Below are 22,022 nucleotides of genomic sequence, written 5' to 3'. Positions count from 1 at the left end.
TGTAAAACAGAAGAGGCCAACTGTATATCAAGTAATTTTTAAAGAGCTAAAAATAGACACACTGAAGCAGAACAACGTAAAATTTGGTTGGGCATAATCTCTTTCACTCACTGACAAGATAAAATAGATTGACGTGCTTTGAGACTGTGGGTTCTATTTTGTAAGCTTTTTTCTTCCCAGCCGAAGTGGAGGCAATTAAAACATTTACAAATAATCTTCCTCTCCGCATCCAACCAAGAAGTTTGTCACTGTTTATTTAACAGTGATGCTCTCTGCCACTCTTCTAAAGAGACAGACCAGAACAAACACAATCTGGAGAGCCTTGCTAGTCTCAGCAATTTCTTGTGTTCTGTACAGGCCATCAACAAGATTCTAAACTTTCCCAAAATTGATGATATCCAGGTCTCATTTATACCCTTCCTTAATGCTGTAATGGATGTTATAATGTGTTGATTTAGGCTTTCTTATTTCTAATATCACAATACCAGTCAGCAGTTACATAAAGGGTAATATTTATCCAAGCAGAAATCAATTTATTTGTCATTATTATAATTTTAAATAAACTTTCTACAAAAACAAACAACAACAACAACAAAAACCAACCTCTAATTTCTATGAAAAAACCGTGATAGAGAAACTGTGGATTCGGGGATGGGTAAATGGATATTTTATAATGAAAGATATATACATTTATCTATTAATTTTGTACATGACATTTCATTCCCATGTAGAAAGGGTACAAATTCACTACAAATGCAAAAGCACATCTGTCCAACATTGTTGCGCATAAGTATTTTCACGAGCTTGATGGGTAGTTTTATGACCAGCTGAGAGAAGAAAACTGAGCTGAGGATCAGATAAGACTCCCCATGAAAATGCCGATACTCATTTAAACTTAAGCAGACAAAGCATTCCAGAACACATTGTTTTTTAATGTGAAAGTATAGGATATAGAGACAATTACATTTAAATTGTCTGAAGAAGCTCCCTGCTGACAGAAAGGCTAAGAGAAGTTACATATATTTAAGTATGTACACATTAGCAGATCAACAGATTTGACAGTATCATCCCACAGTTTCCTACCACATCTATAGTGGTCTTGCATCTGGTACTCAGGTGATATCGTAACAGGGTCACACTGCCTTCTCCCAGGGACACAGGGTGTCATGGCTGACAGGCTTCCATCATGATTTTCTTACTTCAAATCCATGCTCTTAAAAAAATAGCTATTGTGCTTTTAAAAACGATATGAAAATAATTGCAATAATTTTATGTCCTATTGGTGAATCTATGTGTTATGTAAAATATTTCCTTTATAATTTTTTACTCCAAATTTATGTTATTTTATTTATTTATTTATTTATTTAAGTTTAACTGTTTTTGGCAAACTAGTGGATGAAGACAGTGCTAAACAATCTTAGAGTCTTACTGGAAGCCCAGGAGTCTTCTGCTTTGTAACACAGAGGCATCAAACTCTTTGGAGCTGTAAAGAAACATGAAAGCATATTAATGGACATTTTCACCCTCAACTATTTCTCTCACTTTCCTCAATTATTTTAAACTAAAGATTGGTAAATTTCTTCACTGTGAAGCATGTAAAATTTTACAGATACATAATCTGATGCAGTGTCAGTCCATGACACTTTCATTATTCTATTTCTTTCTGACCTTCTTCTCGGTTTCATGTATGTAAATTAAGAGAAAGAGCTGTTTCTCCTCTTGCAGCTGTGGAGTTCTTTTGATCCTCCTTGGGATGGGAGACCGCATGTTTGTACACACACCAGCGTGACAGAGTTCCAAGCTCCACGACGACAACTTTTAGGTACTGTGATAATGCAAATAATAAAAAAGCACAGTTGATTTATGTCCTTGTACATGTGAGTATCTAGTAAGTATTCAGAAGGCAGTACTTTCAATTGGATACATGGATATATACTATACGCCACATACGTGGTTCATACTGACAAATGTAGTATAAGTAATAGACTTGTTTACTTGTTTGCATTTAATTTAGAAGAAAAAAGGCTTTTGATCATCTTTCTTTACGATTGCGTCAAGTCATTGTCCCAGAAAACCCCCACATAATATGTTCTTTGAAATACATTCAAAGATAGGGTGTTATAAGTTCGACAGCCATTCTCTCCTTCTGGAGCTAATGTATCTCCCATTACCATTAAATTATGTTATATGTGCATATTAAGGGAAGAATATTAGTGATTAATAACAACCTACATTTTCCAGTGTGCTGAACTCTTTCAGGAACTGGTGAAGGTCCCCAAAGCTGTCCAGTTTAGCTAAACTGCACCTTAAATGTATATGTGTTTTAGAGCAGATCTTTAAACAAACCCAATGGATTCAGTGATCATTTCAAGGTCATTCCAGTGCTAACTTCTGATATACAACAATGTAACTAAGTGTGCTTAAAAGTAGGAAACCATATTAATTTCAAAGCTTACAAATAGTGATGGCTGGTCTTTCCACAATTCCCACGTACAACCATTTTATACTCTAAGAAGAACTGAGGCTATTTTTTCCCTAGTTAATGATATTAACTAGTCATTTGTTCCTGAGAAAAGAAGGAAAAAGATGTGTGTTAGGCTTATAGTAACTTCAATTAGTTGTTCGCAAAAGATTTTATCCTGGTAGCAAAACCAGAAAAAAAAATCTTTTAAATTAATTTCAAGATGCCTACATTTAGAGAATGGCATTGCTTTAACAGGGCTATGCAAATGAGTCCAATTTAGCATCTTGTATTCAGCTGGAAACCATTGCTAAATGATCGGGATAGCCAGTCACAGATATTAAAATGAATTATATCTAATCTGAATTTTAGTCACGCTACATTAACTAATAGAAAGTTATTAACATTTCAAGAGAAAAAAAGCTTTTGCCTGCAAAATTAACAGTGGCTGAGATGTGACCTGTGAGCCATGCAGCCTGATCACTGTAATGACAGTGTAATGGCATATTTACATTAAAATCTCTGCAGCTAATATGTGATTCAGAATTGGACGTTAAGTCGAGGATTATTTAGTCTGGCCTGTTGGCCTTTCTCTAAGTAGTTTTTTTTTACTTCAATACAAATCTGAAACTTTTCATTTCATGACTATTTATGTGACTAGTTTCTATGGCTATGTCTCTCCATCTTTACATCAGCTACTTTATATGGTCAGCTTACTCTTTCATTTTTCCCTTCCTTTTTCCAACATATTTATCATTTTTTGTGGGCATGTAAAACTTCAAGAAACCCACATTAGTTACAAGCCAGCGGGGAAAAGGGAAATATTTTGCTACTTCATTTTTACTGCTAATTTGCTTCAAAAGGCAGTATATTTTCATATTTTCCTTCCTACACTTTTTAAATACACCCTGGAAAAAATGGATAATTCAAAGACATCTTTATCTGGACAGAATAAAATGTGCAATTATGCAGTTATTCTTACTCTTAGCAGTCAATGACAACCTGACACAACTTCTCCTGCTATCAGTTCATTTGTACCAAAGCAAAGGCTTCAAAGTTATGGACGTGATAATGTGGCAGTTGTATAATCTATAGTATTTGTTGAATTTGTGACATATTTGCATATATGAATTTGTTTGGTTCTTTATCTAACAAATACGGCATCATTTTAAATTTAAAAAAAAGGGGGGGGGGGGGGAAGAATGCAATGAAATTATTAAGAAACTAAATGGATAAAAAACATAACTTTGATTTAATAATAAGATTATTATTTACAAGTCGAATTTAAAGATGAGCTTGATGGGGCTTGTTGTTATTTGTACAACACAGGTCATTTTCAAAAAGGCTCAGATTCCTAGTGGATATTCAATGCTGAGAATAAAAAAAAAAGGCAGATACATTTTATTAAGGCAAGTTTATGGGGCTTTTTCTGTAATTGTAGATTTTTGTGTTTTTTGTTGGTTTTTTTTTCATTAGATATGTGTTTCCTTACCATTTGCTGTGCCCCTATAGGGAGATATTACTTTACTGTACTTGTTTGTTTGTGTACTTTACTTTACTTGTTTGCTTACTTTACTTTACTTGTCTGTTTTTATTTTTATTATAGACTTTGCTAAAATGCTAGAGCTAAAAGTGGTAATTAATGACTAAAGGAATATATCATACAAATTACAGACCCATGTATATATTTCCATACATCAGGCAACTATATAAATTAACAAAAGTTTTACAAAATAAGCAATAGAGTTGTCCCATAATTAGGCCTTCAGTATGGCCAGTATTCCCACAAATTTTGCAGCTGCTATTCTTTCAACCCTAAATGAACAAGCGAAGACTTGTGTGACTCCACTTTTACACTGATTTCTTTTCTGTTTACAATGAATCTATGTTGTGATTCTGCTTCAGCCCAGACATAAGTCATTCACATGATATAAATGGTATCTCACCTCCATTTCCCAATTAGAAAAAGAGAATTAATATGGGGACATCTGCTTGACTGACAAATATCTTTTCAGGTAGAGCTCAGGTATAAATGCACAGCTTCACTGTATTCCTGAGATCTTTATTGTGACTCAGTCATACAGTAAATGCTGATTGAAGAAATAATTAGAAATGTGATCTGATATAACATGGTAATTAGCTGAATTTCATTTGATATTTCCAAATTCATCACTGATTTTCCATTCAGAATGCAAAGATAGCACTGAGCAACTGCTATGGACATTCTTCTTCGTGGTCCCAGCTGGACCACAGCTGCTTTACCCCTCATGGTCAGTTGATTCTGGTAGCAGCAGGACCAAAATTACTTCCCTGATATTATGGAGCTACCACTGAGACTTTTCAAGTAAATGTTTCCTCTTATTATCCTTCTCACTTAGTCAGGTACGTGGTAAAGCTGTAACTATGCTGCAGATCGGACAGGATAGATACCACTACTGAAAATTGGACCAGCCCTCAAAAGATAAAGCCAGAGAATTTACTTCAGCCATACTTGTAGGATTAAGCTGTTCCTTTTGCTCACAGTGATGTATGAGCACTTGCACCATCACCACTACCACACACTTGGGACCTGAAATACTCTCTCAGGATTGCATTTGTCTCTAAAAATCATATTTTCCCATTTTGGTCAGAGCTTTTTTTTTTTTTTTTTTTAGATTGCCTGTAATAATTACTGTCATTAATATCACTAATTTGAACATTTGCTGCACAAATGCCAGAACCATTTTTTATACTTTTATTTCTATAACTGCCTCAGTGGTATTGTTGTATTTAAATTCAAAAGCCAGTTTAATTAACTGGAAACATAAGGCATGTAAAAATGAAACTGCATAATCTTTGATGTCCCAATTGACTAGCAGTATCTGTGGATAGTAGGAGAGGTTAGGAAGATAAGAGGGAGAGGAATCTAAACAGGAGTGAGCTGGAGACTCAAAGATAGGTTGGATGTTTGCCTATGCTAACTATCTTCAAAGCTTTGAAGATGAAAAATGGTATGTCTCTAACAGCAGGTTTCATTATAAAATGGAATAAGGGATGCTGAGCTTACTTTTGAGAGAGGAGACTAGAAGGATAAAGCCCAACTTAGGACTGAAATACTTCTAATATTAAGTGGTCCTCAGAGAATCTTTCTAGAATGCTGTCTTCTAAACCCAACAAAGCAGGTCTCTGGGAATTCAGCAGAAATAGTACATCTCTCTCGGTCAGCATCAGCTCCATCCTCAGAACCACCTTGTGAAAGCAGAGATTTTCAGGGTGAAAACATTCCTTTTATCACAGATGCAGGTTTGGTGGAGAGCCCACTTCTTTAGGTAAATGGCTAGATGCTCGTACTTCATTAACAAAAACTTCTCAGAAGTCTGATCTACCAGTTACTGCTGATCCCCTACCTACGAGCATCACTGTCAAGAAACAAACTGCTATCAAAATATTTTTTTCTGGATGTTTTTCTTCATATTAGACAAGTTCATGCACTTACTGTTTTCCTTCAGGTGCTTCATTGCTTACATACCAAAAACAGGCCAGCAGACAATATTGTTCTTTGCCTTTGCTGTGAGTACAGAAAGATGTGAAATCAGATCAGCTTTTGAGATGTGGGTTTAGCTATTTGAATATGAATATCTGCAATCTTTGGTGACAAAATAGTGAGGGGTGCTTACAAACATAAGAGAGCCATACTCCCTTCTGAAAAGTTCACAGACCTCATCTATCTCCCTACTGCTAAGAGTACCTGGAAAAGAAGACTATCAATAAACATCTATATAATGATAATCTGATGTGGTACAGGTAAATCCAGGTTTTTCAAGCTTATCTGCAAAGAGATTCCATCTGAAGATATCAAAAGCTCTAATTTTCAATAAATGAACTGAGTCTTTAACAGATCCCTTCCGAAACCAATGTTGGATTTTACAGGATTCATTCAAGAATGATTTTTTTCTCTTCAGCTCCCTTCCTCCATTATTAGTCTCCAAGACTTGCTATAATTTTCTTTGATATCATTTATTGATTATGAGGTCTACCCAACATTTTGGCCTCCATTCTTTATCTGCACATCTCTCCCTAAACCATCTACATGACTTTTCTGACATTATGTTGCATACAAAAAGAATCATTCTGAAAAGACAAGCAAACAACCCAAACCTGGGAAGCAAATGAACAGCTCACCTTCCAGACCTTTATTAAGCCTAATTCACATTCTGAAATTTACAAAATCCACAGTACTCTGAAATAAAAGATAAATATGAAGAAACTTTAGATCACAAGTAGTGGTCACCTCTAAGCAGTACACATACAACTCTGTGTATCCATGAGTGGTTTACACTGCTTTTATACAATGCTTACACTGCATTTATACAATGCTTTCCTCCTTTTGGCTAGTTCCTCAGCTGCTTTGTCTACTAATTAAGACTAAAATTTCTTTCCGACATGCTCTATTACAGATTCTACTATCATTGGTCATTTACCTGATTGCTGGCTCTTGTTGTCATACCAGTCATATATGAAAAAATGGCCAAAAACATGCTTAGATATTTTCCTTATCTTACACGAACCTTGGAATTTAGTTTCTTCCTGGCTATTCCTTAATTCTGTTTTTCTGTTTTGACACTCAAGTCCTGGGCAAAGATATGATTATTTAGACTACATAACAAAGGGAGTTTTTCCTAAATTATGCAGCTGAGCAGATGGAATTATCATGAACATGTGGAAAAAATAATTAATAATCTACACATTAAGAAATGTCTTATGACAATTGTGGAATAGACTTAACAGAAAAGAGAGGGACATCAATTAAATAACTTGAAATTATGTGTCAGCAAACTATTCACTTAACAAATAGCATCCTAAATCCTTCTTGGCTTTCTGTGCCACCACTGTAGCCACATGAAACATAGCTTCTGCCCTCAAGAGATTATAATTCCTATACAAAATATGAGAATTCAAATAAGAGAAGAGAAAGATGAAAATCATCGGGGGGAAAATGCTGTTACGTACACACCGTGTTCATCCGAAGATCAATGCTGGCATCTTTTCTTTCAAGTCAGATGAGGAAGAAGAGGTCAGTCAGGAAATGTGCAAGCACTGTAAGGAACAACACCTTTTGTTCCTGGGCCAATCTCTTATAGCCAAGAACTTGACCTGATAGAGCTGTAGGAGAAAAGGGAGATGAATGAGCCATCAAGCCATGTAACTTCCATCTGACAGACTCTTCTGCTTTGGAAAGTCTACAGAAACCACCAACAGGAACCAGACCAAACATCCACATGCTTTTAAACAAACTGAAGAGTCATAAGCAAAAACCCAAAAGACAAATTAAAGTGTATGCCAAAAGCTGGGAAATATAATACTCAGCGAAAATGAATTTTTAGTCCTAAATAGTCCCCTACCGTATTACTGAGAAAACAGTTGCATTCAGAAGTCTGAGTTCAGAAAATAAGTGTATATATATATACATATATATATAGCTTGTAAAAATGAAGAACATCCATGTTTTGCTCCCTGCAGTGCTAACTGTAGAATCCTTTTTACTAAAGCAAACTTTTGAGGATGATTCCTCACAACAGTCTCTGATTTGCCTTCCAGGTCGTGCTACATTTCCCCTCTGTCTATACACAGCATTTATAAGTACTGGTCATATCAAGATCTCAGCTGGCCAAGAAATATAATCCTACTAAACAGGCACATGGAAGTGACTAAACTTAACTAAGGGCATGTATGCTTGAATATTAAATGCAGCAAGTGTACCGCTACCACTTAAGTAACACAAAGGTTCTGGTGGTCTTTTGGCATAATCATAATACATTTGATTTACTCATATCACTTCAGACTTAAGAAGCATAAGATAAAGAACAGACAGAATACAATTAAATTAAATAAATTCTGACTAATTACCTATTGGTCCCGCAAAATATAGTTTAAATGTGCATTTCTAATATTAATCAGCTAAGTATTTCATACCGTATTTAATTTTTCTGGTATTAAATTTAGACTATTCATAACAGACGATGGAAAATACAAACTTCTGAGTTTAAATTTTCTTTAAAAAGTCAGTTTGACTTTGACCTTTACAAGGACACTTCATGTAAAACTAACTCACATTTCAGTCCTAAAATGTTAATGCACTACAAGGTTAATTGCACTTATTAATCCATTAAACAAGAACTGTATGCTCTTTCTTATATTAACCATTATTTACTTTTTTCATTCTTACATCCAAAGTCCAAAAGTTCCTATCTTTGTTACAAAAACTAACAAAATGTTAGTAAGATAGATCTCACAAAAGTTAGCTGTTTTCCATTTGCGTGCCTCCACAAGTTCTAAAAGTCTTGGCATAAAAAAACATGCAGCAAACAGGGTGGTCAGCAGTTTGTTGCGATCACTTGCAGGAGCAGTTCAAGGAACTTCTTTAGTTAAAAAAATATTTCTTTTTTTCCCCTTGTCTGTGATTGAGAACAAGAGAGGAGATTTTATGTGCATATATAGCAATGGTAAGCAGCTGTAAAAACCTCCCACCCTAAAGATTGATGAATATATGTTTCATTAACACGAGCACATCTGAAAGACATTTGACACTTCGGAAGACCAACTATAGTTCTTTAAAATGCCTCAGCTGAAATTCCTCAAATATGGTCTTTAATGGCCATCCAAGGAGCCTTAATTGCCTTCTCTATTTGAAAATATATAAAACCTTTCCTTCTGAATATATCCGACTGCAGCCTAGTTTACTTTGCTAGAATATTTGGAAATACCCTTACATAAGCAGATGTGAGACCTGCATCTGCAACATTTAAAAAGCCCTTCTGAAACCTTTTTGAATTCCTCTATCCTCTTTATACTGTTTTGTTTTTGTTGTTGTTGTTTGTTTGTTTGTTTAATTCACAAAACTGATCAGGGAGAACAGTCACTGATTTGTGACTTTAAAGAATCATCCCACCACATGAGTACCAAATAATTAATAACCATAGAGCAAGTAATTTGTGATCATCCCATGCCATTATCAGTGAATGACTTTGAAGAATGGTCACATGTGCAAGATTCAACATATGTATGCGGGTATAATGCAAAGAAATCCAGAAGCTGAACTAAGTGGATAACTGTTTCCTGCAAATAACATTTTCTAAGTACTTCTAGCTCTAACACAACCCTGGAAGGAGGCCATCCACCCAACGCTTGTAAAGAAAGAGCTCTCCTCCAACAGGGTCCCTATCAGTAGTACAGGTGGAGGGCCCTACAGGATGCTTGTCTCACACCCCTGGAGAAAAGATTGGCCTCCACTAATACATGTGGTAGCACTGAGGGCAGGCAGGAAGGTTTCCATGCAGACTCAGGTAAGCTCAAAGGCTTTTGTCCATTCAGAATGAAAAGTACATTGTACTTGACAATAAACCTGCCATTTGAAACCTCAGGGGTTTTAATCTTATAAATAATAGAGTTCAGAGAAGAAGGGTTTGCCAGTCTGCATAGCTCTGCCTGGAATTCAGATTTATGTAATGCACTTATAAGAACACAGTGCTGAAATGCATGCAAGTGTTAAGGCATTTGAGATTCAGAGACTACATTGCACAAAAATATGCAACAGAACACTAATATTTCTCTCTGCTGTGCTATTTTCCTCTGCTGCCAGGAGAACATCCATCATTCAGTGGCACATCAGAGCTATCCAGTCGACTGCATGCAGTGACATAGCTTTTTACTTTCTAGTGAAGATCCTGTAAGTAGGCATGATGTCCACATCTGAGAAAACTATTCAAAATGAGCCTAAAAATTACTAACATTACTGAACATGTACAATAAAAGCTTTTCATTTATTAGGACTGATAACAACTCTTTCTTTGTATATGCCAGCCTACATAGAATCATAGAATCTTAGTATGGGTTAGGTTGAAAGGGACCTTAAACATCATCTAGTTCCACCAACCTGTCAAGGGCTGGTTGCCCCTCACTAAATCAGGCTGCCTAGGGCCCCATCCAACTGGCTTTGAGCATCTCCAGGGATGGGGCATCCACAGCTTCTCTGGGCAGCCTATGTCACTGCCTCACTGCCCTCAGAGTAAAGAATTTCCCCCTAACGTCTAACCTAAATTTCCCCTCTTTTAATTTAAAGCCATTCCCTCTTGTCCGATCACCATCAGACTATGTAAAAATTCATTTTCCTTCCTGTTTATAAGCTCCTCAAGTACTGGAAGGCAGCAATGAGATCTCCCCAGGGTGTTCTCTCATCCAAGCTAAACAAACCCACTCCCTCAACCTTTCTTCATAACAGAGGTGCTTTAGCCCTCTGATCATCTTGGTGGCCCTCCTCTGGACCTTCCTATCCCTTGGTTTGACCAGCAGATCCTTGCTCAGCCATGCCAATTTCCTTCCTCCTCTACCTGGTTTCTCATGCTGAAGGATGAAGAGCTCTTCTGTTCTCAGAAAGTGTCTTTTATATTTTGAGAATATTAAAAAGCGGGGTTACTGTCTTTTTTTCTGTTCAGAGAAGTCCTGAAATGATTAGTTTATAAAGTATATAGAAATATAACTATTTTAGACCTATAAAACAAAAGACACAGATTTTGAATTGTTCTTTTCTGGGCATCAGCAGAAAAGTTGCAGTAGTTCTACTGCAAAACAAACCCATACCTCAAATACATTCAGGCATCAGAAAAAAGAAAAAAATCCTACCATTTTAGAATGCAAAAAAGATGACTTGAAAAAGTAGCAGGATAAAAAAGAATGTATCAAATGTATTGTGGGGTATCTTTGTCTGGCAAGTGCATTCAGGAAATTGGGAGCATTTCTTTGCGCTTTCCACTTATAATGTCCAGAATATTAAAGTGGCAAGCATGAAGCTGTCAGCAGATGCAGTTTCACTGTGGGGATGTTATCACATGCAGCTTTGCTGCGTTATTCATTGCTTGCAGCTCTTCCAATCAGATAACCTTAGCAAACATGGTGCTATCAATTGCCAGATGTGGTACATGCTATGCAGCATCTAGTTTTTGATGGACTAAAATGGATCCGTGAATTCTTCTCTTTATCAACCATCAGTCACACTATGAGATTCACAAGGAGTATCTGGAAATGTGCTGTCAAGTGCCAATTAGTGATGTTGCTGACCCAAAAGATAAAGAAGATCATAGAAGAAGCAGCCCAGTGTAATTCTACACTCCAGTGTCCTTAAAGCAGACTATCGTTTGTGAATGTACTCCTGCAGATGAAAGGGAAACAGGAGGTCAGTGGTTCCTGTCTTCAACAATCTTCTACAATCTTATAATGAATTGTAAATAGAATCACTATCAACCTCCTCTTCCTGCGCTGGAAATCAGTGTGAATGGTTCAGGAAAGCCATAATATTGTCTCTCAATATTATCACAATAATATGTCTCTCAAGCTGAAGGCTACACTCTTTCTTCTGTGCCCCTCACACTGTGTGGATCCATCTGGCAGGAGGTCACCCTTGGCTCCTGAGGTGCCCTTTTTGGCTTGGTGTGTCCTTCCACTTCCCCATAACCATGGGGTAAAGCCATTCCATGCAGCTACTGTGCTAGGAACCGGAGCACTTCATCATTTGAAGACAATTTGAAGGTTCATGAATCAGTGGAAATGTCTGTCTTCTCCTCAGAACAATTCTCAACACAATTTGGCAAAATATTATTATTATCATTTAATATAGTTCTATCATGATGTATCCCTAATTTCAGAATTTAAAATGATTTTTATAAAATCAAAAGCAAAATTTCATGCCCAGATGCTTGCCAGCTTGAACTGCAAAATAAAATCCCCTTCTTAAAAATGCAGCGTCACTACCATGTGCAAAGAATCTCTGACAATTTTGGCTTTTAAGGGACCAGCCTATGTGCAGTCCTTTCCACCAAAGGGTTACGGTATGCAGTAGTCACTGTAGATGCAATGCATTATTAATTAGCATATACAAAGCTTATTTATATTAAAAAAGCATGCTTAGTGAAGGAGACATAATTCCTGTTATTACCATCCCAAATAGCAGAAAACAAATATTGTATATAAAACTAATAAAAATACAGGATAATACAGCAGCAAATTTGGAGTATATTTGTGCTCTACACTCATTATTTTATACAGGACTGCAGTTTTTCATGGTAGATTATGTGTGCCAGTAGTATTTTTCTGAGGATGCCTCTATACTAAAATGGTAATATTCCAAAAGAGCAGTACTGGAGAGGTGTGTTCTATGGATCTGTGACACTTATGCTATCAGCTATTGTATGTGCAATAGATTTATGACTTCTTAAAGTATATATGCACGGAGGAGGTAAAAATTACTTAAAAGGTTCCCAGGCAACCATTAGAGGGTGCAGTTTCCTCCACACCAAAAAGCCACTAAACATTTTGCTACCAAACCGGTCATGTTTCAGAGTCCACTGAAGTTGTGACACCTCCCCACTACTGTTCAAATACCATTGATAGCACGTGTCAAACAAACATTAAACAAAGTCGACCAAATTCTGAGCTTATTTATGTACTAGGTTTTATGGCAACATAATAGAAGCCTGTCAATAAAGCAGGGAAGACCAGATGAAACTCTAAAACTATCTCCCTGTGTCATAATTTAGCATACTAGCAGAACTATTCTCTGGGACATGCCAGGCAATAAGAGGACAAGTCACAACAACAAAGGCATTCCAAACCAGTGTGAACATTTGTCAAGGTATGGAAACAATTTACAATGTTTTCAGAATCGTGGTTCAGGTCAGTTCATTTTTATACTCTCCCATATGGTTCTGCTCCTTCTATTTCCAGAGTGAACCCTATTTACCTGGACGGTTGCTGTAGAAAATATATTGTTTGCGGAGAAAGTGAGAGTCATCAATAAAGAAAACTTCTCAAGATAGGTATATTGAGTATGTGCATTGGTTGATCTGACAAGAGAAGAAAATGGCAAACAACTTGTTTTCTGCTTGAGAGGTATCTGAGAGCAGAGCACCGGTCAGACTGTATTGTGCCTTCCGGAGGCTCAGCAATAAAGGGACAGTTTGGGCGTAGAGAGCAAACAAAAGTGGCTTTCAGTTACATTTTCCCCTTTAGGAAACTGAGCCTACCAGCATACTAAATAGCATTTGTGCCACATTTTCACTTCTTCCCAGCTCTGCAAACAGAGATCAGTTCTACTCTCCTGTGCATAATCAAGAGCATAGACCACTCCTTGTGGTCATGGCTCTGCTGTCCCTGAAGCTGGAAACACAAAGGTCACGTGCCATTCTCTGTGCCAAAATCTTCATGTCACATCACTTCTTAAGAGTCTGGCCTTCCCTCACCATAAAACAAACAAACAAACAAACAAACAAACAAAAAAACCAAGAAACAAAAAACGTTAAGAAGTGTTTCTCCTGTTCCTAAGAGTAGATACAACAAAAAGCACAAAAACTCTTACAGCTAATTTCCTTCTGCAGTAAAAATGCCTAAACGCAGGTCTGTGATTGCTCTAGCTTTTTAGTAGACTAATATAGAGCATTGAAAGAGCTTAGGAAAAGGGATTTTTTTTTTCTTTTTCCCCTAATGAATCACGCAGTCTGTTGTCCATACTGAAGTGACATAGTAAGCTTGAGCTTCAACCTTCCAGAAGCATCTAATGGGGTGCAAAAACAAAGTTTATGATATCAGAGAGCTCTGGCTCACATGAAACAATAACTAAAGCACTAGCCTGTGATCTGGGAAAAAAAGCAGGACTTTGGGGGTTAGTAGAGGTTTCACTGATGGCAACTGCAATGAGCTCATCTTAAACAGTAGACTGCGGTATTTACCTAAAGATGGAAAGGAGCAGTAGTTTAGCACCTCTTTCAGAAAAGGCAAAGTTCAAGGCAAGGCGAGAATGTCTTCTCCATGAATCTGCACAGAAAAATACTTTTGCATTCATGTGACATTGAGAAACAAATGACAGAGAATTTTCCATTGATAATTTAATTTGGGGGCCAGAGGGCCATCAATAACGTCATAAGCATACAACATAGAGCCAAGTTTATCCCTGAGACAAGCAATCACAGTACAAATCTTTACAGCACGTTTGAATTTGTGTCTATGGAATGCAAAATCTCAAAAAATATAAATAAGTGGTAGGGGCAGATTCTAGCCCACCTCAGATCATCATGTCTTTTTGATAAATACTTAAAATACAGAAAAATGAATCTGTAGATCTGGGCAGTGGAGTATTACCCAGAGGTGCTGAACATCTCTGTCTCCTATCTATTTTAAAAGAAAATACAGAAACATCAGACAATTTTCATCTGTCAGGGTCATATAGAACAAAAAATCAGCCCTGACCGCTAGAACCAAAAATATATTAGGAGCTTCAATTTCTGGGGTAAAATTTACCCATTCCAAGATCCAGGTTCCTTTTGTGGTGCACATTTGCCACTGAAATCAAGGATTTTTAGCAGAAAGTATGTTGATTGAGGCACTGTTTAAACCCACTAGGAATGAGGAAGAGAAGCTAATAACCAAAAATCATATTTCCCATAGGACTAAGCTATGCACATAGAGCTCTCAGTTAAGCATTAAGACGTAATTCACATTCACATTCACAGCAAAACCTTCTGACTCACAGGCGCTTTGTTCCTCGAGGGCTGGACAACTGGATTACTCTTTAATTTTTGAAGATGGATGGTAGTGATGCTGCTGCTCGTCTTTTATAGCAGTGGTTAAAGCACTCACCCAGAAACTGGTGAACTGACTATGGTTCAGTGACCTCCTCAGAGAGAGGGGGTTCAAATCTATAGCTTCCAGCCCAGCCTCTGGTTGCCAAGTTAAGTCACAGTTACTGGTGATTTGGGCAAGGAGGGCAGAGCAGGGAAAGAAGGAGAGGGGCAGTCGGCTTCCCGCTGTAGCTGCATGGCTGTTCAGCAAAGGATGTAAGATTTATAAGGCCTGAGAGAAAGAGAAAATTAGAAAAATGGAGCTTGACTCTAGCCTAAACACGAAGGCTTCCTCTGGGAGAAAGTAAGAGCCATCCTCTTCAGTGTTGCTAATGCTTCTAATTAATTTAGTTTTAAACAAGGTTTTACAGTAAGATTTTCATATGTGTGAGATGGAGTCACTCTTTGATACATTTATCAACATTAATGAAGAGGTGAGTTTGCAGTAGATGCCTGATGAAAGGCTGTGTTGGGATGTGGAGCCATACTCTGTGTGGGGTGACACCGCACCCTGTATCATCATTCCAAGAGCCACCTGCATCACTGCCCGTGCTGAGCAGCCGTGTTGTGCCAGCAGGGAGCATGTGGGCACACTCTGGGGCTGCAATCCCCTGAAGGCATTTTCCTGTCTTCATGCCAGCTGAAGGCCAGCTACAATGCAGGATGCCCCATGCAGCCACTGAGATTCACTGGTAATTGGATAAAGAAGTAGCTGGTATAAAGAAAACTGACAGTGGAGTGAGGACAACAGGGGATGAAATTGTATGTGGGTACTCACAGGAGCAAGCAGAACCAATCTGCTTGCCAAAGCAGGTCTTCCCAGAAAGAAGGAGCAGAGCTCTGGTGCAGGCTCCCGTCACACTGCTGCCCACATGCACCCAGATCTGTTGACAGAAAGATGAGGAGTATAAATGAAAGGAAAGCCAGATGTAGGCAAACTTCAGGATGCCATTTGGGTGTTCTCTTAAAGCAGGATAAAGCCTAATGAGATTGGTGTCTTCTCAACTTTTCAGTACATTAAATGCTGTTTTGTTTCGATTGCTTCCAAATTCATTCACCAGTCAGGTTACAATTATTGCTACCCTTGGAAGAACCTCCTAATTTCCTCACTATTGTTCATTCAGACACTTCAGTTAGTCGCTATTTGGGCAAGCACTGGAGATGTCACAGGTTTACTGATTTCCTTTTTAATTTAATCTCTATTTTATTTAATCCTAAAGAGTTTGGAGATCGGGAGCTATGCAAAAAATTGCTTCTTTCTGCAATGTTTGCTTTGGTTGGCTGACAGTGAATTTGTAGCCACAGCAATGGCTTTGATTCACCAGGGAGAAAATCATGCTTTTACCTAATCTAACCAAACCAACCTTGTTCAGATTGATTCAGCTTCCAGCCTTGGCTCTGACCTCACCCTTACCCTCAATCCTGCCTCACTTTCACACTGAGTATTTTATACAGCCTCTATTTTCTCTCTGCATAGCTTCCCCCCAGCCCCCTCCCAAACCAGCCTCCATGTTCTCCTCATCAACCATTGCTTTAGAAATCTTCAGGCTGGATGGGCAGGCATGCAGTGCTGGCAGGTGGTGTAGCTGTTAGGCAGCCTTGTGTATCACAAGAGATCTGATGCTATCAAATTTCTTTTCCCCCAAAGACTAAAGAGAGCAAGCCTTTGTAAGCATGCAGGAGGGGGATGAAAACAGTTTGTCTCCTGAGCAGCCAGCCTTTGTCATTTTACAAATGAAATCACTTTGGAAATTTAGAGAATTAATATCATAATGAAGACGGGAGTACCCATTAGGGTGGTCTAATGTTGCTCTGGAGATATATGATGGATGTCCAGTTGCTGTAAGCCCTTATTTGCAGAGAGTCACCTCTGTAGTTGCCATTATTAGGAAGATGTCTGAAGCAGAGGATCAGACACAACCATTGCAAGATGAGATAGTGTTTGACTGGTTTCCAGGGAACCGAAGGATACAGCCTTAGTTGTACCTGTCACTATGGCTCCCAGCTTTTTTCCCCCTTAATGTCTTTTTTAGCTGTAGGAAGTTTCTCTTTAAAGATTCACTGCTTCTCTAATAGCATAAAAAGCAGTAATAGGAACATAAAAAATGTTACCTGGATTGCAGAAGAGCTTCAGTTTATTGCAAAACAATTGGTGTAATTCATCATCAAAGCACTGCAATATGCTGCATTAGTTAGCTTTTGCAAATAAAGATAACCAGGAGATCTAACCTGTGGTGCACTGCTTGCAGTAACTGGAAATATTCACCTGCTGTGTCCTCTTCTGGAGATACCTATCGCACTGTCAGAGAAGTGATGCCGTGATTGCCATTCCTGGAAGCACAGCCTCAAGAAAGTAGTACTTCCAGGAATTATCTTAATGGGCAATTGAATCATCATTTCTAGCACTCCAGCATCTTTCCCAGAAGGACAGTTTTCCACAGGCAATGATTCCAGTCAGAAGAAATTGTGGATATCCAGATCTTAATTCTAATCCTTTCCTGGCTGGTTTGCAGAGAACAGAAGCTTATTGCAGATCTTAAAATTTGGAAGAAAGGCACCTGGGACACGGGATGCTGGAAAGCATCCCGCACAGTGATTTTGCCTGCACTTCCTTTTATACTCACTATTCTATCCAGATCATTTATTTTCTTCCAATTATCTGTGTTCCCTTAGTAATTGTCTACTGGTCACTAGCGTTGCTGCTTTGTTGCATTATTTCCTGGGAAGCTCAATAGCTGGTGTAAGCTGTCGTGGCTGCAATGTCTTCTGTGAGAATTTACACCAGGGCAGTATCAGGGTTTAAAGAAAACCTGCTTAAATTTCCCTAATGTCCAGACTTTTTCCCAGCTATAGGTGCAGGCAGAACAGCTTGCTGTTGCTAGCCTTTTCAAATAAATGCGACATGATGGGGCCACACTTCATTCTATATATAATCAGTACTGATTTGGGGGAGTAATCAGTGGTAAATAAAAATGAGTGCTGTTGAAATACCCTTTGTGTGTGTTCTCATGAATTACTCATGAAACAGGGGTTACAAATTTCTGCCCTGGTAATGGATCTGTACTGCCTTTATTTTTTTGTTAATATACAGTGGTGGTGGTGTAGAGGGGGTTGGTTTTTTGGGTTTTGCTTTTCTTTTTTCTTCAAAATTCCACTTCGTTCCCCTAAATCTTCAGTTTAGTGGCCAGATTCACCTTGGTGGGAGCAAATGCAACTCTATCGATAGCAATGGAATTGCGTCTGCATATGTCAGCGATGAATTTGGCCCCATATTTATTGGAAATACCTGGGCTGTAGTGATATGATGTGGTAAATCATGCTGAGAGCAAATCAAACAGACAGGCTGTGGCTGCATCACTATTTCATAGAACTCAGGTCATAATGGACAGGACAATGCTGTACTGCAAAATTCAGTGCTAAGGAAAATACATTCTTTCTAACCTTTTATGAAAATACTTCTCATCCTTCAAAGGACAATTTAGGCAATGTGACCACTACTGGAACAAGTACAGAAGCATTTAAAAGGCAAATAGAAAAACACCATTGCCCGGGAGGAGAACAAGTGTCTGTAGATATTCCCATGCTTGTGCTGTTCCAAAATTCCCATCAACTGTTGCATACGCCCTCCAGAAAAAAAGATATTCACTCTCACTACAACAAATGAAAGCAATGCAACACACCGGTTTTCGAGCCCAGCAAACTACAAATGCAATAACAGCCAGAGAAGAGCTAATGAAAACAATCACATTAAACATAGCTCTTCAGTGCTTGGTGCTCAATAAGTGAGCAGCAGGCTTTCTCTGCCTGGCTTACAGAAAACAGGAGGTAGCAGTTTGCAAGGAGCAGCGTTTTAATGTGATTGGACTATAACAGACAATCTATTTACAGCATGCTCTGGGGAGCTTATAAACAAATGTTGAGTAATTTCAGCCAGCAGTAATTACCCTTGCAGCTGACAAGGATAGCATGATACTTTCTCCTTCACCTTCAGCCCAGTCCAGAAGGCACTGTACACAATGGCACTTCTAATTATTTCTGCATTTCTATGGCTAAAGACCAAAGTGTGTTATTAGAGAACATTTTAGAAGCTTTTTAAAAGCTTGTTTATTGGGACAATTAAAAGTCATCACTATGACAGCAAATAAAAGGTTCCATTCCCCGGCACGCGGCAGCAGCGAGGGTCTGCCCGTTTACCTTGTCCGCCTTGTCTACATGAGGCAAAATTTACAGCCGCCCCTCACCACTGCTAATATCAGCTCAGCTGCATCAGTGCTAGTGAGGTGGGCAACCCTCAAGTGTACAGAGAATTGGGCTTTATAAATATCGTATTATCTAACCCTGCTTAGAGCACGTTGAATAAACATGGTACTTAAAATGCTGTTCACTCATCTGCGCTCGAGCTCCCAACACAGCTGAAGGCAGTGGGGGTGAACCCGTCGGAGCGCTGAGGAGATTTTTGCAGAGCGCCTGTGCTGCAGACAGGGCTGCAGACAATCTGCCTTTTTGTCTTCTGTCTAAAGAAAATAAAACACAATTTCCAAAACATCCATTAACACTTAGATACTGGGGAAATGCATGGCCTGGATTTGTCTCCCAGACATAAGACACACAGGTGGGTTAATTCTGGGCTGGATGCAACTGCCATGAAGGTGCCAGAGGGAAAGAAGGGGCAGGGATGGGACCTGGCGGTGACTGGGAGCAGGGCTGGGGCCATTGATGGCACAGGAGCTGGGGTGTGCTGCCATTTGAGTTCTCCTCTCCCCCTTGAGAAGGCACTCTGAGGTCTTTTCATTTCCAAAAACCATCAGGACATGGTGCAACTCCTGGAAAGCCCCCTCCTCACTGTTATGGCTTTGACCCTCCAGAGCAGATGGGAAGACAGCGGTGGGTTTCCACTGCTGGATGAAGTATCCAGCTTTGCACCAGTCTAAATGCAGGTGCTTTACCTCAGTAACTTACCAATAGGACAGGAATGCTCATTCTTCCCTCCTGTCCCTGGGCAGGACCAGTGGCGGTAGCTGAGCCATCAAAGGGGAGATCTCCAGCCCCAGAGCAGCCTCAGGCCTCAGGAGGTGGCGCGGCCTTCAGCTCTCTCTTGTTTTGGCCCAAAGCATCGTTTCAGTTTTTTCTCTTATGTCATTACTGGATCTCATGCTCACACTCTACGAGTTACATTCCACCATGGGAAAACTGCAGTGATTTCCACAGAGCAGTTTTAGAAATGTACAATGTGCCGTTCGCAGTGAGGCGAGGCATAATCAAAATGATCGCTGTAGGCAGTTGTAATTAACACAATGATTTAGTCACAAAGCCATACACCGCAAGAACTTTTATTTAACATTGTAACATACTCATATACGAGCCAAACTATCCAAAAGTAATTGGGAGAGGCAGTGAACTGTGATGTGTGCTGGTTTGCAAACACCACGGACAGTTTGGCGTTCGCTGAGCTTCCATCCGCCTCAATAAATTCAGTTCAGACTCCTGCTATAGGAATTGACAGCAGATATCTAATCCCCAAAAGTGGATTATTTACATTTTTTGATACGTTACATTGCATTACATCCTGTCATGTTGCATCTCATCACGGGCAGATATAATATTGCATAACGTGATGTGACATGATGACAGACATCAGAAATGTTTTTATGTTGTTTTGGGTTTTTTTTAAGTTTTTTTGTGTCTGGTGTCCAAAATGTTTCTGAGTGATTTCTAGGAAGATCAAGAAGTAAGAGCTTGAACTGTGTGCAACTCGGGCAGCCAGCAAGCTGCCTCTGCCACGCATTGTTCTAAATTGAGCAGCGTTGTTTTGTGGCTTTAGGAACCCTCAGCAATGCAATTCTGCACATATTTTGCAAATATTTTTAAAAGATTCATTAGCAAGGAAGTCAGCAGAACACATGTTCAATAACAACACAAAACGACAACAGCTGTTGCAAATTACCCAGGCTGAAAGGAAACCCCAGAAATATATTGCAAACTTTAACAATGTACTTGAGCTGTTGATTGTTCCTACCGCCACTCGCTCCTCGTCTCTGAGATACAGTTGGTGAAGGAACATTAATTTGTCCTTGTTCTTGAGACTGGCAGGTGTCACTTTGCCCAGTGTGGGATGTGAGTGACAGATATTTTGCAGCTGATGAAATGAGAATGCAGAAATTCAAGAGTGCCTCTGGGATTTCACTGGTCATTTGTGGCCGGCACAAGGGCAGGGCCCGCTGCTTCGCTAATGCAGGGCTGGCTGATGCTGCTGGCGCTGCAGCCTGCCGCACATTCACACCATTTTAAATAATATTTGTGTTGGGAAGCTCTTCACACACACACACACACACACACACACACACACACACACTTGATGGTAGTGTGTAGTTCGCTTCTTTCCGGACTGATTCTTTCTGGGAGATCGTTCTAACAGTTTTTTTCCTGCCGTGTGCTAAAGCCTTTCTCAATAGGATTTTACCTGCATCTGCTGTCTTTAATTCTTTGGATAATATAAATTAAATTGACTTAAAGCAAGGCATAAGGTAACATGGGTGAAGTTGAATTAAAAATAAGAGCAGTATTAAAAAAATGCAGTTAATAAGATAATTTCACTACACAGAGGGCTTAGTAAGAAATTGGGGAGATTTATATCAATTGAAGTATTTCTGTCATCTTATTTATAAAAATGAATTCCAGGTAGAAGTGCACAATGCTTAGTGCAAGCAAAAAGAGGTACAGGAAACGAGCGCTGGAATGCTAAAGAATTAAGACTGAAATTTGCTGAATTTTAACACCATCCTGCAGTTTGCCTTCATCTTTCCTTTAAGTCTCAGACCATCTTATTTGCAGGGAATGCAGAGGCTAAGATTTCTAACATTATGCCAAAAAATAATTGTAAGTACAAGGAAAAGAGACTGTCTAAAAGTGATGTCTCA

The 22,022-nt window shown here is 38.8% G+C and overlaps 1 long non-coding RNA gene across 1 annotated transcript in view; it reads right to left on the bottom strand.

The window, feature by feature from the left end:
• Window positions 1-911: 911 nt before the first annotated feature.
• Window positions 912-22,022, bottom strand: part of LOC107053831 — a 63,876-nt gene continuing 42,765 nt past the window's right edge. Inside the window, exons 9-15 of the long non-coding RNA XR_006939839.1 lie at window positions 15,884-15,989; window positions 7,455-7,603; window positions 6,623-6,680; window positions 5,937-6,008; window positions 2,457-2,566; window positions 1,669-1,825; window positions 912-1,483 (exon numbers count right to left, since the gene is read on the bottom strand). This is a non-coding gene — a long non-coding RNA (uncharacterized LOC107053831). The remainder of the gene's footprint in view (window positions 1,484-1,668; window positions 1,826-2,456; window positions 2,567-5,936; window positions 6,009-6,622; window positions 6,681-7,454; window positions 7,604-15,883; window positions 15,990-22,022) is intronic.

Source organism: Gallus gallus, chromosome 7 (assembly GCF_016699485.2).
Source record: "Gallus gallus isolate bGalGal1 chromosome 7, bGalGal1.mat.broiler.GRCg7b, whole genome shotgun sequence".
In the NCBI taxonomy this organism is placed as follows: domain Eukaryota; kingdom Metazoa; phylum Chordata; class Aves; order Galliformes; family Phasianidae; genus Gallus; species Gallus gallus.
Note: the sequence above shows the minus strand (reverse complement) of the source record. Positions and strands in the feature narration are given on the sequence as shown.